General features: G+C 36.4%; 1 protein-coding gene across 1 annotated transcript in view; it reads right to left on the bottom strand.

Annotated features, from left to right (window-relative positions):
- GABRB1 (gamma-aminobutyric acid (GABA) A receptor, beta 1) overlaps positions 1–17891 on the bottom strand; it is a 262575-nt gene that overhangs the window by 176591 nt on the left and 68093 nt on the right. The gene's annotated exons all lie outside the window — the stretch shown is intronic.

Genomic DNA, 17891 nt, shown 5'->3' on the forward strand with positions numbered 1-17891 from the left:
GTACTGGAAGTCCTAGCCAGAGCAATCAGACAAGAGAAAGAAACAAAGGGCATCCAAATCAGTAAAGAGGAATTTAAAGTGCCAGTGTTTGATGATGATATAATTATTTACCTTGAAAATCCTAAAGACCCCTCCAGAAAGCTTCAAGAACTGATAAAAGAATTCAGTAAAGTTTCTGGATACAAGATGCATGTACACAAATCAGTAGCTCTTCTATACACCAACAGCAACCAAACAGATAATCAAATCAAGATCTCAACTCTTTTTCCAAAAACTGCAAAAAAAAAAAAATAATACTTAGGAATATACATAACCAAGGAGTCAAAAGTCCTCTACAAGGAAAACTACAAAACACAAAGAAATCATAGATGACACAAACTGAAATACATCCCATGCTCATGGATGGGTAGAATCAATATTGTGAAAATGACCGTACTGCCAAAAACAATCTACAAATTCAATGCAATCTCCATCAAAATACCACCATCATTCTTCATAGAATTAGAAAAAATAGTTCTAAAATTCACATGGAAACAAAAAAGAGCCCACATAGTCAAAGCAAGACTAGGCAAAAATAACAAATCTGGAGGCATCACACTACCTGATTTCAAACTATACTGTAAGGCCATAGTTACAAAATAGCATGATACTTGTATAAAAATGGGCACACAGACCAATGGAACAGAATAGAGAACCCCGAAATAAAACCAAATACTTACAGCCAACTGATCTTTGACAAAGCAAACCAAAACATAAAGTGGGGGAAAAGACACCCTTTTCAACAAATGGTGCTGGGATAATTGGCTAGCCACATGTAGGAGAATGTAACTGGATCCTCATCTCTCAACTTACACAAAAACCAACTCAAGATGGATTAAGGACTTAAATCTAAGACCTGTAACTATAAAAATTCTAGAAGATAACTTAGGAAAAAACATTCCAGATGTTGGCTTAGGCAAAGATTTCATGACCAAGAACCCAAAAGTAAATGCAATAAAAACTAAGATAAGTAGTTGGGACTTAATTAAACTAAAGAGCTTCTGCTTAGCAAATAGAATAGTCAGCAGAGTAAATGGACAACCTACAGAGTGGGAGAAAATCTTCACAATCTATACATCTGATAAAGGACTAATATCCAGAATCTACAATAAACTCAAACAAATCAGCAAGAAAAAAAAAATCCCATCAAAAATGTGCTAAGGACATGAATGGACAATTCTCAAAAGATGATATACTAATGGCCAGCAAACATACGAAAAAATGCTTAATGTCACTAATGATCAGAGAAATGCAAATCAAAACCACAATATGATACCACCTTACTCCTTCAAGAATGACCATAATAAAAAATCAAAAACAGTAGATGTTCGTGTGGATGCAGTGATCAGGGAGGCCTTCTACACTGCTGGTGGGAATGTAAACCGGTACAACCACTATGGAAAACAGTGAAGATTCCTTAAAGAATTAAAAGTAGAACTACCATTTGATTCAGCAATTCTACTACTGGGTATTTATCCAGAGGAAAAGAAGTCTTTATATGAAAAATATACTTGTATATGCGTGTTTATAGCAGCACAATTCACAATTGCAAAATAGTGGAACCAACCCAAATTCCCATCAATCAACAAGAGGATAAAGCAGCTGTGGTATGATATATATATACACACATATGTATGTGTACATATATATGTGTGTGTGTGTGCATGTGTGTATATATATGATGGAATACTACTCAGCCATAAAAAGGAATGAATTAACGGCATTCACAGCAACCTGGATGAGATTGGAGACTATTATTCTAAGTGAAGTAACTCAGGAATGGAAAACTAAACATTGTATGTTCTCACTGATATGTAGGAGCTAAGCCATGAGGATGCAAAGGCATAAGAATGATACAATGGACTGTGGGGACTTGGAGAGGAGAATGAGAGGGGGACAAGGGATAAAAGACTACAAATATGGTGCAGTATATACTGCTTGGGTGGTGAGTGCACCAAAATCTCACAAACCACCACTAAAGAACTTACTCACGTAATCAGATACCACCTGTTACCCAATAAGTTATGGAAAACAAGAAAAAAGAAAAAAAGACAGAAAAGGGAAAAATAGTTTCCCAGATAGTCCTCTAGAATGTTTCTATGCAGCCTTTTCTTAAAAAAAAAAGAAAAGAAAAGAAAAGAAAAATGAGAAGACCACAGTATGCACAATGCTCCTCATTCTCTCAAACGCAAAAATATGGTGGTTAAAACCGAACATGGTACTCTGGTAAGATGGTCTAACTCTTTAGGAATTATGTATCATCAGTTTTAGACTTTACAGACCCTATAGTTTACTTTTCTTCAAGCACACTGTAGCTTTCTATTGGGTTTCATGGAGCAGTGCCATATTGTTGACTACTGTGTTTGTGGATTGTCCCCTGGAGAAGAAGGCACTCAATTTCTCCACTTTTGTGGAGATGCATACATCTGGCTTCCTTCTTCTCCTCAATCCCCTACCAACATCAAGAGTCCCTAAAATCTTTTCCAGGGAGCAAGGAAAACTCAGTTCCTTGTGTAAATATTTTACATGACGAATAATTGAATATTGGTATCCGTTACTTTTTCTCTGAGGTAATAACTGAGAACTTAGAATTTACAAAGCAAAACTGTTAAGCTATCTGAACAAAATTAATATTGGTCACTTGATGCATTTTTATTGCAAGTTATGTTAGGAAACAGTGTGTTTTAAATTTTAGCTTGTTGGATGCAGGGAAAAAGCCTTAAGTGAATCTGTTTATAGTATTATCTGATGGTAGTTTGTATTTCTGTGGGATCCATGATGATATCTCCTTTATCATTTTTTATTGCGTCTATTTGATTCTTCTCTCTTTTCTTCTTCATTAGTCTTGCTAGCAATCGATCAATTTTGTTGATCTTTTCAAAAAACCAGCTCTTGGATTCATTGGTTTTTTGAAGAGTTTGTTTGTATCTCTATCTCCTTCAGTTCTGCTCTGATCTCAGTTAGTTCTTGCCTTCTGCTAGCTTTTGAATGTGTTTGCTCTTGCTTCTCTAGTTCTTTTAATTGTGATGTTAGGGTGTCAATTTTAGATCTTTCCTGCTTTCTCTTGTCGGCATTTAGTGCTATAAATTTCCCTGTACACACTGCTTTAAATGTGTCCCAGAGATTCTGGTATGTTGTGTCTTTATTGCATTGGTTTCAAAGAACATCTTTATTTCTGCCTTCATTTCGTTGTGTACCCAGTAGTAATTCAGGAGCAGGTTGTTCAGTTTCCATGTAGTTGAGCAGTTTTGCGTGAGTTTCTTAATCCTGAGTTCTAGTTTGATTGCACTGTGGTCTAGAAGAAATAGATAAATTCCTGGACACGTACACCCTCCCAAGACTAAACCAGGAAGAAATTGAATCCCTAAATAGGTCAACAACAGGCTCTGAAATTGAGGCAATAATTAATAGCCTACCAACCAAAAAAAGTCCAGGACCAGAAAGATTCACAGCCACATTCTACCAGAGGTACAAAGAGGAGCTGGTACCATTCATTCTGAAACTATTCCAATCAATAGAAAAAGAAGGAATCCTCCCTAACTCATTTTATGAGGCCAGCATCATCCTGATACCAAAGCCTGGCAGAGATACACAAAAAAAGAGAGTTTTAGACCAATATCCCTGATGAACATTGACACAAAAATCCTCAACAAAATACTGGCAAACTGAATCCAACGGCACAACAAAAAGCTTATCCACCACGATCAAGTTGGCTTCATCCCTGTGGTGCAAGCTTGGCTCAACATACGCAAATCAATAAACATAATCCATCATATAAACAGAACCCAAAGACAAAAACCACATGATTATCTCAATAGATGCAGAAAAGGCCTTCAACAAAATACAACAGGCTTTCATGCTAAAAACTCTCAATAAACGAGGTATTGATGGGACATGTCTCAAAATACTAACAGGTATTTATGACAAACGAACAGCCAATATCATACTGAATGGGCAAAACCTGGAAGCATTCCCTTTGAAAACTGGCACAAGACAGGGATATCCTCTCTCAACACTCCTATTCAACTTAATGTTGGAAGTTCTGGCTAGGGCAATCGGGCAGGAGAAAGAAATAAAGGGTATTCAATTAGGAAAAGAGGAAGTCAAATTGTCCCTGTTTGCAGATGACATGATTGTAGATTTAGAAAACCCCATCATCTCAGCCCCGAATCTCCTTAAGCTGATAAGAAACTTCAACAAAGTCTCAGGATACAAAATCAATGGGCAAAAATCACAAGCATTCCTCTACACCAATAACAGACAAACAGAGAGCCAAATCATGAATGAACTCCCATTCACAATTGCTTCAAAGAGAATAAAATACCTAGGAATCCAATTTACAAGGGATGTGAAGGACCTCTTCAAGGAGAACTACAAACCACTGCTCAACAAAATAAAAGAGGACATGAACAAATGGAAGAACATTCCATCCTCATGGATAGGAAGAATTAATATCACGAAAATGACCACACTGCCCAAGGTAATTTATAGATTCAATGCCATCCCCATCAAGCTACCAATGACTTTCCTCACAGAATTGGAAAAAAACTACTTTAAAGTTCATATGGAACCAAAAAAGAGTCCACACTGCCAAGACAATCCTAAGCAAAAAGAACAAAGTGGGAGGCACCATGCTACCCGACTTCAAACTATACTACAAAGCTACAGTAACCAAAGCAGCATGGTACTGGTACCAAAACAGAGATATAGACCAATGGAACAGAACAGAACCCTCAGAAATAATACCATACATCTACAACCATCTGATCTTTGATAAACCTGACAAAAACAAGAAATGGGGAAAGGATTCCCTATTCAATAAATGGTGCTGGGAAAACTGGCTAGCCATATGTAGAAAGCTGAAACTGGATCCCTTCCTTACTCCTTATATGAAAATTTATTCAAGATGGATTAAAGACTTAAATGTTAGACCTAAAACCATAAAAACCCTAGAAGAAAACCTAGGCAATATCATTCAGGACATAGGCATGGGCAAATACTTCATGACTAAAACACCAAAAGCAATGGCAACAAAAGCCAAAATTGACAAATAGGATCTAATTAAACTAAAGAGCTTCTGCACAGCAAAAGAAACTACCATCAGAGTGAACAGGCAACCTACAGAATGGGAGAAAATTTTCACAATCTACCCATCTGACAAAGGGCTAATATCCAGAATCTACAAAGAACTTAAACAAATTTACAAGAAAAATCAAACAACTCCATCAAAGAGTGGGTGAAGGATATGAACAGACACTTCTCAAAAGAAGACATTTATGCAGCCAACAGACACATGAAAAAATGCTCATCATCACTGGCCATTAGAGAAATGCAAATCAAAACCACAATGAGATACCATCTCACACCAGTTAGAAAGGCAATCATTAAAAAGCCAGGAAACAACAGGTGCTAGAGAGGATGTGGAGAAATAGGAACACTTTTACACTGTTGGTGGGACTGTAAACTAGTTCAACCATGGTAGAAGACAGTGTGGCAATTCCTCAAGGATCTAGAGCTAGAAATACCATTTGAGCCTGCCATTCCATTACTGGGTATATACCCAAAGGATTATAAATCATGCTGCTATAAAGACACATGCACACATGTGTTTCTTGTGGCACTATTCACAATAGCAAAGACTTGGAACCAACCCAGATGTCCATCAATGATAGACTGGATTAAGAAAATTTTGCACATATACACCATGGAATACTATGCAGCCATAAAAAAGGATGAGTTCATGTCCTTTGTAGGGACATGGATGAAGCTGGAAACCATCATTCTCAGCAAACTATAGCAAGGACAGAAAACCAAACACTTCATGTTCTCACTCATAGGTGGGAACTGAACAATGAGAACACTTGGTCACAGGGTGGGGAACGTCACACACCAGGGCCTGTCATGGGGTTGCGGGGCGGGGGGTGCGGACGGATAGCATTAGGAGATATACCTAATGTAAATGACGAGTTAACGGATGCAGCACAGCAACATGGCACATGTATACATATGTAACAAACCTGCACGTTGTGCACATGTACCCTAGAACTTAAAGTATAATAAAAATAAATAAATAAATAAAAATAAAAAATAAAAAGAAATGATGAAAAAAACTTAAATGAATTTACCTGCGAAATTTCTCAAGCAGAATATTAGATGTAAAATTCTTAAGGAGCTAGACCTATAATTTATGTCCCCTGCATAATCAAAGAAAACAAGACCTTTGTTAAACATTAACAAATGTCTTCATCATTCACATTCCATAGGCTGAAAAGGTGAGAGTTGGAGGTAAAGTTTGGGAACCCCTGAGCTTTACCTCTGCTTTCCCTGTGGGGATGGTGATATGCCCTTTATGAAGGAGAAGTTGGTTCCAGCATGTATCAGAAGATAAGCCAACCCTTGTCAGCATTCTAGTAGGGGGACAAAGATTGTTGGTGAAAGTCTTCTGAAAAAAAACGATGTAGCCTGCGGCATGCAGAAGATCAAGGTGAGAACATGTCTATGGTGTCCCAGGCTGCTAACCTCACAGTGGGAAAAGCACATTTGTGGACTTCCTCAGTCATATGGGAAGGGCCTCTTGTTAGTCAGTGCTAACACAAAATAATGACTTAAATTGGGTAACATACTGTAAGCTGGGTAGGGGGATAAGAAGGAATGAAAATACCAGTCCCATCCTACAACATTTTAGCACTTTCCTCCAAGCCCAAATTACTTTCGGAAAAAAAAAAAAATTGTAATTTTCAGCATGAAAGCTCAATTGTTGCCACCCACCACAAGAAATCATTGTATACAGATTTTCAGGTTTTATTTTTTTACTGGTAAAATAACCTGTAAAACTATAAATGATGCTGTAGAGTTTAAACACAGAAAGAAAAGTAACAGATTTCTGAATTGCAAACTTCTGAAACTGACCTGCAAGGAAAATGAGGAATGCTGATTCATTTTTTTTTAAAAGATTCTATATATTGGATTTTCTGTGGCTCTTTCTGGTCACATAGGCCTTTTTAATGAGTATGTACAATTTTCAGTTCCATTATATAGGGATTGGAGGCTGAAAGAGGAAAAAATGGGGAAGAAGATGAAGGAGAAAGATAATGGGATGAGAAAAATAACAGTCAAAACAATAAAGACAGGTAATATTGAATGCCTCTACCAGGTGCTTTGCTATGTCCTTGAAGGGCCAGATCCTACCAGTCCTCACCAAAGTTCTATTCGGTTGACAGCATTTTTATGCACACTTTACATATGAGAAAAGTGAGGTACTGAAAGTTTAAACTACTTGCCTAGACTTTCTGTATATTCTGATGCCATGAAAGGAAAGGCAAATAGTTCTTTGTGGTTCTGGCTTCAGCTCCTTTCACTGTTGAGCTATAGAAATATCTTCGTGTATTAAAAGGAAAAGCATAATTATGTACCATCACCTTTTCCTTCCTGTCTAGCTCTCACTTCGTATAGACTTCCAGAGAAACTGCCTCTTTTCTGGCATTAGATCAATGCAATTTTCACATTCTCTACTCTTGAAAAACGGAATTTCCCATTTATTGATTATGCATGCACAGTGTATAGATACAGCCTATTTGGAAACACAGCTCTTGCTTCTCAGAGAAGTATGCTGATAATAACTTTGGCAAAAATAGGGACTTTGATCAGCATTTTGTGATCAGCCAAGATTTTGACGTATTAGCTCACTTTTACAAAGTTGTACCTTTTATTCCCTTGCTCCTTCTTCCTCTCAAAAAACTAGCTCAGAAAAATGTAGCATTTGAAATGGTCTACAAGTAGCTGTCTGCAAAAATGGGAAAAGTCATCCCAAATAATAAGTAATCATAAGCATGCTATTCAGACCGAGCTGCAGGGTCAGATGATAACTCCTAACAAGGCCAGCAACTGAGTAAATTGCCTCTTGATCTCCCCACTGAGAATAAATTCATGTAAATCCAAGGAAGCTGAGTTGCTGCTGCTCATCCACCATGTGTGGTGACTAATTTTATTAAGTGAAATACAAGAAAAAGAAGGCTACTTGCTGTAGAAATGTATGTGAAGTTGATTGCCTTGGCCCAGCACTGAGCCCCGTGGTGGCAGTGAGCAAGGTGGGATAGGCTGATTTGTCAGCCATGCCAGAGCACAGAGAGCCAGGACTAGAACCAAGTTGCCAGCCCAAGACTACATCCATCCACTCTGCAGATCTCTAGGAAAGCGAAAAACAGGTACAGTGTTGCCCTCCACTTTGAGGTAACCTTGCTTCTGAGGAGAGGGTTGACTGTACTTGGAAAAGTTTACTTTTCTTTAACCTAAATACTTAAAAGCCATTAACGCTGAAAATTTGAAGTTACAACTTCAAATGAATCAGTTTGATAAGTTCTGTTTCTCTTAGCAGTTGCAAACTTGCCATTTCTAGACCAAGTCAATTAAATGAGGCTATATAGAAACGATGGGGCCCATTGCCAACTGGACAAGCCCATTGCTAATACATTTTTTTTTCTCTAAGAACAACATGCCAGTATCCACTAAAGCTAAATACACACCTACCCTTCATTTGAGTCATTCTACTCCTATGCATATCCTAAATCTATCTATCTATCTATCTCTCTATCTATCTATCTGTCTATCTAAGAGGTGAATGTGCATGTTTGCCAGAAGACATTCACAAGCAAATTTATTTATAATTACCAAAACCTGGAAATAACCCAAAGAAGTTCACTAATAGGAAAATAGATAATTAAAATGTGATATATTCACACAATAGATAGAATATTACACAGAAATTATAAATGAACAACTGATTCAGTCAACAATATGAATGACTCTCGTGGATATTACATGGACCTAAAAGAAAACATGCAAAAGGTTAAAGACTGTATTATTCTATTCATGTAAAGTTCAAGAGCAACTGAAATCAATAGATGGTGATAGAAGTTACTTCTTGGGGTAAAGCATTGTCTGGGAAGAGTTAACAAGGAATCTTTTGCTTACTAAAAATATTTGATATCTTGAATGAGATAGTTACATGGGTGTATATGTTTGTAAAACTGCATCAAGCTGAACATTTAATATCAGTTTTACTGTACATAATTATTTAATTGTATTTATGTCATAGCCCAATTAAAAAGTTAAAAAAATACATCATAAACGAACAAAACAAAAAATACAAAATAAAATAAAGCCTGTACCAGGCAAATGAAAATTTCATGAGCCATATATTTAGTCATTGACCATGAATATCTGTCCTCAACTAACATTTCCAAAGCTCTTCCTACAATAGCTGAAGCATTAATGTTTTATCCTTTAGCTCGTGTTTCTAGCTTTGGGAAAATAATTATGACAGCAAGAGTTAGTATTTATTTAATATATATATTCAACCTTTTGTACTTAATATAAATGTTGTGTAAGTATTTCTAGCATGGTCATAATTCACATAGCTGCTTTATACTTTGGAATTCTATTAATTTTGTTTTTTACTTAACTATTCCAAAACTTTTCAACACTTAGGATATTTCAAATTTTTCATACAGAATAAATATTTCCTTTTGGTTTTCCACTTGAAGTTAGCTTATTTCTTGAAGTATGCTCCCTGCAGTGGAGCTACTCACACAAAGAGCACAACTGGATTTTCTGAGCATGTTTGAATGCCAATTACTTGTAGAGGGCTGGCATTATTGATGGTGTCATACACAATTTATAAGTTTACCTATTTGTTGCATAGTTTCCAACACAAGTTTCTTAAAAAGCATCTTTAAAAATATCAAAGTATAATGATTCTCTAAAGTGATTTAAAAGAGCTTTGCTTCTGACTAGATTGAAGGTTGATTTTCTAAAAAATAGTTAACTTTGTATTTCTCCATTTGTGTACTATTTTTGATAGTTTAAAAATAAGGATATTAAGCAGAATCAGTATAAGGACTATACATGTTAATCACATTTTTCTCTATATTTTGAATACTGACAGTTTATTAATTTTGTTTATATGTTATGCTTTCCTCATTCTTTTATTCTTATTTTACTGCAGTTTGCCTTACAAAAAGTTTCTTTACATGTTCAGGCATATCCATTTGTCTGTAATATCATTCATTTCTTGAATGGTCTTGATTTTCTTCTCTTCTGCATCATTTAAATATGCTATTGTATATTCTTCTATATTAAAAACATAAATTACATGTATTTTGATTGAGTTATTTATTGCAATACAAAATATGAAATGTAAATACTAATTAATTATTGTTAATATAAATATCTAATTACAACAAAAATTATGAAATTTTACCCTCCGTATGCTATTTTTGCTGAAATGCTCATAAAAAGAATTAATGTATTTTTAAAATCTCAATTATTATTTCTTTAATCTTTTTCTCCTGGTTTTTTGAGGCTGACTGCAACCTCTGACTCCCTGTTTCAAGCGATTCTTCTGCCTCACCCTGCCGAGTAGCTGAAATTACAGGCATGTGCCACCAAGCCCAGCTAATTTTTTGTATTTTTAGTGCAGACGGGTTTCACCATGTTAACCAGGATGGTCTCTATCTCTTGACCTCATAATCTGCCCGCCTTAGCCTCCCAAAGTGCTGGGATTACAGGCATGAGCCACCACTCTCGGGAACCTAGATTTTCATAGTCACTGAGGTACCATGGAGGGTTTTGCACTTGGAAATTCTAACTGCTAAATTTCTTCCTTATGGAGATTAATGACTCTGAAGGGTGAAAGGGATGGAAATGAACCAGAAACAAAGAACTGGTTAGTATATTATAGAAAAAAGTAGACATGATCTAGATAAAGTTGTGGTAGGAGAAATAGGGAAGGGTATAAGTGGGGAGCATTCTAAAGGCAGAAGTATTGAGTATTCAGCTGATTGAATACAAAGGAGACAAGACAGAACAGTGTAAAAGATGATCTCAAACCTCATTACGAATCTATAAGTCCCTGAAGGATAAAGGCTGTGTTTTGTCTCCATCTTATTTTTGGCAGCAAATAGAACAGTGTGAGGCACATTTGCAGGTGCTCAGTGATTGTTTTCTGGTAAAGGGCGAATTCAGAGGAAGAGATGCGGCAATGTCCAAACGGATGGCCAGATCTAGGAATGTTCATGAAGTAAAAGGAGAATTTAAATTTTGCATATCATAACATACACTCAGATCTAAGTTATTGACAGAGTGAAGGGAGAATTTTTTCTTCCTTTTCAAATATCCTAAATTAGGGTAACTTAAATTTAAGATGGCAGTTTTACCATCAATAAAATCTTACAAAGGAGGAAAAGTGATGGAATATTTTCTAAAAGAAGTAGAAAATGGAGTCTTTAAAAAAAATTGAAGCAAAGGTAAAGGAATACAGCATTTGTTTTAACCTGGGGAAGCTTAGGGAAGTATAGCAATTTTTTTTTTTTTTTTTTTTTTTGGAGACGGAGTTTCGCTCTTGTTGCCCAGGCTGGAGGGCAACGGTGTGATCTCCACTCACCGCAACCTCCGCCTCCCGGGTTCAAGTGATTCTCCTGCCTCAGTCTCCTGAGTAGCTGGGATTACAGGCATGCGCCACCATGCCTGGCTAATTTTGTATTTTTAATAGAGACGAGGTTTCTTCATGTTGGTCAGGCTGGTCTTCAACTCCCGACCTCAGGTGATCCACCCATCTTGGCCTCCCAAAGTGCTGGGATTACAGGCTTGAGCCACCGTGCCCAGCCAGCAATCTTTAAATGATGGCGTTGCTGTCACATTTTAGAGTGAGGAAACATTACCATATGCTTTAGAAATCTAATTTTTATTAAGTTCTTATAAACAACTTCATGTTATTCATTTAAAATAATTCATCACCCCCAAGGAAATATTCTGGTAAGACCAGTGAAGAGGAAATTCTATGGTTAAATTTTTCTTATGATTCTGTCACACATCAAACAATATTTCATGGCAACTATTAGGTTTCATAAAGTGACTATTTCAGGGAAAAATAAGACAGAATAGTTTATTTTTCATAAGTAGGTTAATGATGTTAAGTGTAATTTCCTTGATTTGCTACAAAATACTTTTATCTGAAGCCTGTATGCTATCAATGTGTAATAAAACACACTATCTGCATAATTTAAAATCATAGCTTTTAATCACGATAAAATGTAACTAATATATAATTTCTAAAATGTACTACTTTTCAGATTACATTTTGTAGATTTTCCAAGAATCTCGTATGTAGAAATTGATAAAGTATACAGTCTAGTGATATGAACTGATATAAATGGAGAAATTGCAGTACAGTTTGGTCAGCTGACACTTACCTATATAAGGACTAAAAGCTCCAAAAGCTTGAATTAGGAGCAACTAACCATTCTTCAAATAATAAGAAAATACTTTATTAAGAATTATATATATATAATGAACAAAAGCTTTGTTAAAAATGTAGAATCCCAAAAAGGCTTGGATATGAGAGAAGTTATGAAAGTTCAGTATTAATAATATTAAATGTGTGACAAGCAGTGGCAAAAGATAAACCTAGAAAGAGCTTGGACCCTGATTAATCTCTTTATATGTTAAATGCAGAAGTTAGAATTTTATTCCAAAATTAATGAAAGTGTTTGAGGTTCAGGGATGTTTTTGAGTAAGAGTGTGATGCAATTAGCTTCATTTTATAGGAAAGTAACTTTTTTAGCAGTGTAGAGAGTTGTCTAGACAAGAGAAAGACAATAAGAAGAGCAAGGTTATTTAAAAAATAGACAGAAGATTATCAGATAGGGTGTTGTGGCTCACGCCTGTAATCCCAGCACTTTGGCATGCCAAGGCGGGTGGATTGCCTGAGCTCAGGAGTTTGAGACCAGCTGGGCAACATGGTGAAATCCTGTCTCTACTAAAATAAAAAAAATATATATCCGGGCGTGGCAGTGTGCACCTGTAGTCCCAGCTACTTGGGAAGCTGAGGCAGGAGAATTGCTTGAACCCAGGAGGTGGACATTGCAGTGAGTTGAGATCAAACCACTGCACTCCAGCCTGGGTGATAGAGTGAGACGACGTCTCAAAAGAAAAAAAAAATTATGATAATCTGGGTATGGCAGAGGGAGTAGGAATGGAGACAATAAAAAAAAAAAAAAGAAATTTGAGAAGCATTTTTGAAGCAGACTCTGAAGAATTTGATGACCCGTTGGATAAACTATGTGAGGGAGAATAAGGATTTGAGTTTGCCTGATGAAGAGATATGAAAGGCAGAATTGATGTGGATACTAATGGCATCAACAGAAACGGATAAGCAGGCATGGAGAAAGAGATGATGTTTCATACTAGAACTTAGAATATGTGTTATATGCAGAGTCTGAAATGCATGCAGGACATCCAGATGGAGATACTGTAATCAACTTTGGGATTCAGATGGTAGATTAGAGTTCTCATCAAAAGATAATTTTAAAAGTCACAAAAGTGCGTGATCATGGATGAACCAAACAAGAAGAAGGTTGTATAGAAAACAGGAAAAGATTAATATTTGAAGGATTAATCTGCCTATTGTCAGAGGATAAACAACAGGCAAATAAAATAAAGGGAATAAATAGGAATGTTCTACCTCAAAAGACAAAAAATGGTAAAAAATACATAAATATGTAAGTATCTTAAATATGTTTAATAGGATAAGATTTAAAATTAATTTTCTAGATTTGGCAATTAGGAATCACTGATGATCTCAGTGAAAGAAAGATCAGAAGGCAGTTTTATCACCCTTGAGGATCAACCAGGATAGAGAAAAGTGGCTCTGATTTTGGGGATTTTAGAATTGGAAACTTATTAAAAGCACCAGGCAAGTGCTTGACCCTGACGCTATTTTGACAGGTGGGAGAGGAGGTAACTTTAATATATTGGATAAATCATAAATTTGAAGTCGTATTTACAGCTTACTCCCTTCATTTGTAGACTACAAAAATAATACCTACTACTTCATGGGCAGTTTTGGAAAGAATAAGATGCTCTATAAAAGGGCTTAACTCTACTTAGATACAATATTTTAAAAATACAACAAGCTGATGATAATGATCAGCATCACCAATTTGTTGCCATGGAAATTTTTTATTGGAACTCCAACAGAGTTGAACATGGATAAAATGCCAAAATATTATAAGTAATTGTAATTTTCCTCATCACGCCTGTGTCTGGAAATAAATTCTAACAATAGGCTTTCACGATGGGCATGAGTACCCACTATAATGTTCCAGGCATGGTGTAAGCACATTTCATGTACTCAAAGAGCTTGCAGTGTTTTTTTGGTCAATATGAAAGGTAATCTAGTTCCCCAAATCATTGTATCTGTCTGTCTCCAGAGTTTACATTATCCAGAAAAAAATGTTACATTGTTACTTTGTGTTGTCCAATAATAAAAAGCACCATCTAATAATTTATACTGCGATCTAGTAAATTTTGATTTCCTTCTAAGTACATTTATAGCTTCAAGGAAGTGATTTATCTTTATGGAACCAGAACATTTCCAGCTTTTAGTGATTGAGCCATGGATTTCAGGATCATTGGAAACTATAACGTGGCTGATAATTATTTTTTCATCCTCCTCATTTTATAAATGAAAGAATAGAGGGTCAAAGAAATCAAATGGCTAACACAGAATATTACTGTGATTTGAGTTAAGCACAACATTTCTGTTTGCTGACAACCATGATTCTCTTGAAATAGCTAATTTATTTTAAACTTCTTTTATGGAAAAATCAATTTTACTAAACATCATACATTGTTGTCTTAATACAAAAGTGCTTGATTATTAGTGAGTTGATATGAATCTTCCAATAGCTTCTGAAGCCTCAGCTGTGCCAATGTGGCTTTAGGAGGGAGCAAAGGTTGGGACTCAGGAATTTTTGCTTCAGAATCAGCCTTTTGACTCTTGTCCCTAGCCCCAGAATTTCTGTTTCCTTACTGAACTAGTAGGTGTAGAAGACCTTAAAACCTTTTTACCTTATAAATCCAGCCATGATGAGCACTGAACTGGCAAGACCCTCCTGAGCTCAGGCAATCCACCCACCTTGGCATGCCAAAGTGCTGGGATTACAGGCGTGAGCCACAACACCCTATCTTGTTACATGGAATTGGGCAGTTATTTGACTGCCTTTCTCTGGGTTTGCAGAAGGTGTTTCTAAGTCAATGAAGGCCACATTCCACAAAATGGACACCCATTTGAGGGTCTTATAAAATCCTCATAACCCAGATCCTCAAGATGCGTTCCATGGGAAGTTCATTCTTTTAACAAGCAATTGGTGATAACTGAAAGTGTTCCAGCCACTGTTTGTAGACACTAGTATTCCTAATCAGTTGAACAGAACCCTGTTCTCACATGGTCATGGGAAGACTGAGATCTGGGAGAGAAAATCTTTAGCAAGCTCAATGTTAGGCGTTGGTATTCATATCTTAATTGATGTGTCTCACAGCACTGCACAGCTTTTTCCAAATGATATACTCTGCCTAGATCAGAACTGAATCTGTGTTATCAAAGTTACTGAATTTTTAGCCCTTCCAAAGGGGCCACTGGGTGTCCTCTCTCTTCCCACTGCTCTAGCTCCCCAAATCTCTCTCTGACTGAAATGCTTGGAGGTTCTTCTTAACTACTGTGCATGAATTTGGATGATCTTTTTCAAATCACCTTCCAGAAATAGTTGGGACCTTGTAATCTCAGCTCTGGCTTATGGGAAGATCCAGTGAGCATCCCTCCTAGATGCCTTTGGCTTCTCACGCCAAGAGTCAGCTTTCTTCCTTCCTGTCATGCAACATTCTCCCACACCACATGCTCATATAATTCCTTAGCAATACTCTCTCTTTTACCTAGCCTCAAAGCTTTAGGAAAATGGAAAATATTTTTTCTTTGCCAAAATGTTAAAGTTTATTTTTATAGCAATCTGAAGTATATTTTCTATAGAATGCAGTCTTTATTATATTGACTATTTTGTAAGGTGTTATCTTTAATAGCTAGCACAATCCAATAAAGTATCCCTTATTAAGATATTTTGCAAATTTTCTATTTGCAGTTGCAACAAATTACCACAAATCTGGTGGCTTAAAACAACACAAATTCATTTTCCTATCATTTGGGAGGCTAGAATCCTGAAATCAAGATGTTGAAAAGGACTCAGTCCCTCAGTAGAGTTAGGGCTCTAGTGGAAAATCTTGTAGTGGTCTCTTGTAGCTCTGGTAGCCCCCAAAGTTAAACATCCCTTAACTTGTGTCTTCATCACCCTAAAATGTGACCCTGTCTTCATATTGCCATCTTCTCTGTGTGTCTCTTTCTCCAGCCCCTTCTTGTAAAGATACATATGGTTGCATTTTGGACCCATCTTGAAAATCCAAGATAAACTCAAAGAATCATTAATTTAGTTACAGTATCTGCAATATATGGTAATATTCACCCTTTTGGGGTATAAAGTAATATAATAAGTTTGTATTCACAGATTCTGGAGATTAAGAAGTGGCTATATCTTAAAGGGGGCATTATATTCAGGTGACCGTAGACGTCATAGTTACCAAATTCAATTTTTGTTTGGATACACTCATTTTCTTACTAGGAATAATTACAGAATTATCCTACACTTGAGTGTCACACAAACCATTCACTAAACTGTGTGTATTAATGCATGTGTGCCAAATAAATATCACTTATCTCTATATTATCCTTCATTGTCATACATTTGGCCCTTCTTATTTTTAAATAAACCATAAAAATACTGAACTGAAGTTAAACAATACTGAATAGAAGTTCAACATTCATTCATTTTCTTTCAGCAAACATGTATTCAACCTTATAAGTATGCAAGGTTTCAATCAGCCACTTCAAATAATTTACTTCACTTAACTCTCCAAAAAGCCATTTGAATCAGAGCTCAGCATAGTGATTAGGATCCTGGGTTTTGAAGTCAGACAGGCCATTTACTAGCCATGATAAAATTATTTCACATAAGTGTTGATTTCCATGTCTATAGAATGGACATACAGAATACCCAATGCCCCACCTAGTACAGTGCCTGGCAATAGTAGACAGTCTGTACCTGGTGGCTGTTTATATTATACTCATGAAGGAATTAATATATGCTGTAGTAGTTGCTGTGGTATATTGTGCAAATCATCCTTCAGGACCAAAATACTCATCTGCAAAGTCCCTTTCCATTAATTGCTCTTCAGTTAAGTGAACAGCCAGGCCCAAGGTTATGCTCCCTCACAAGAGCATGTAATTATGGCTCCACACCATGGGAGGATACAAACAACTCTGAGGGCTTGAGATCACCCTGCAGAATTAGTTGAGGCCCCTGTTGCCACTGCCCCACAGTTCACTTCTCCCTGTGCCCCGTCCCTACTTTTGGTGTCATGTTAATTAGCAACAAGTAGCAAGTATGTTGGAGACTTTGGTAAGACACATATCCTCTAGAAGATGTGTGATAGACCTACAAAGATCCAGAGCGCTACCATATCAATGATGTGTTAAGGATCTATTAATCTAGAATGCAAAGATATAATGTCCAGAATTAAAGAGATTATTACATCTTGCATTTCTTACCATCGAGAAACAAAGGGAAGTACCTGGTAATCTTTTTTTCTTTTTTTTTTCCCCATTCTGGGGGTAGTGGTAGCATGTTTCACATACTTGGGACCCAAGACTTCTTTCTTCTTTCTGATTTCTCCATTTGGAATAAGAATGTCTATCTTATACCTGACCCACCCTGGTGTTATTTTAGAATGTCATAACTCATCTGGTTGCACAGATTCATAGCTGGAGAAGAATTTTTCCTCAGGATAAATCATATCATTTCTCACTCATACTATGATATTGAGATGAGATTCTGGACTTAGAATTGATGCTGGAATGGGTTAAGACTTTTAGGCTGCTGAGATGGAGTTTGATGTAATTTGCACATTAG

This window comes from Mandrillus leucophaeus, unplaced genomic scaffold (genome assembly GCF_000951045.1).
Source record: "Mandrillus leucophaeus isolate KB7577 unplaced genomic scaffold, Mleu.le_1.0 Scaffold1504, whole genome shotgun sequence".
NCBI classification, from domain to species: Eukaryota; Metazoa; Chordata; class Mammalia; order Primates; family Cercopithecidae; genus Mandrillus; species Mandrillus leucophaeus.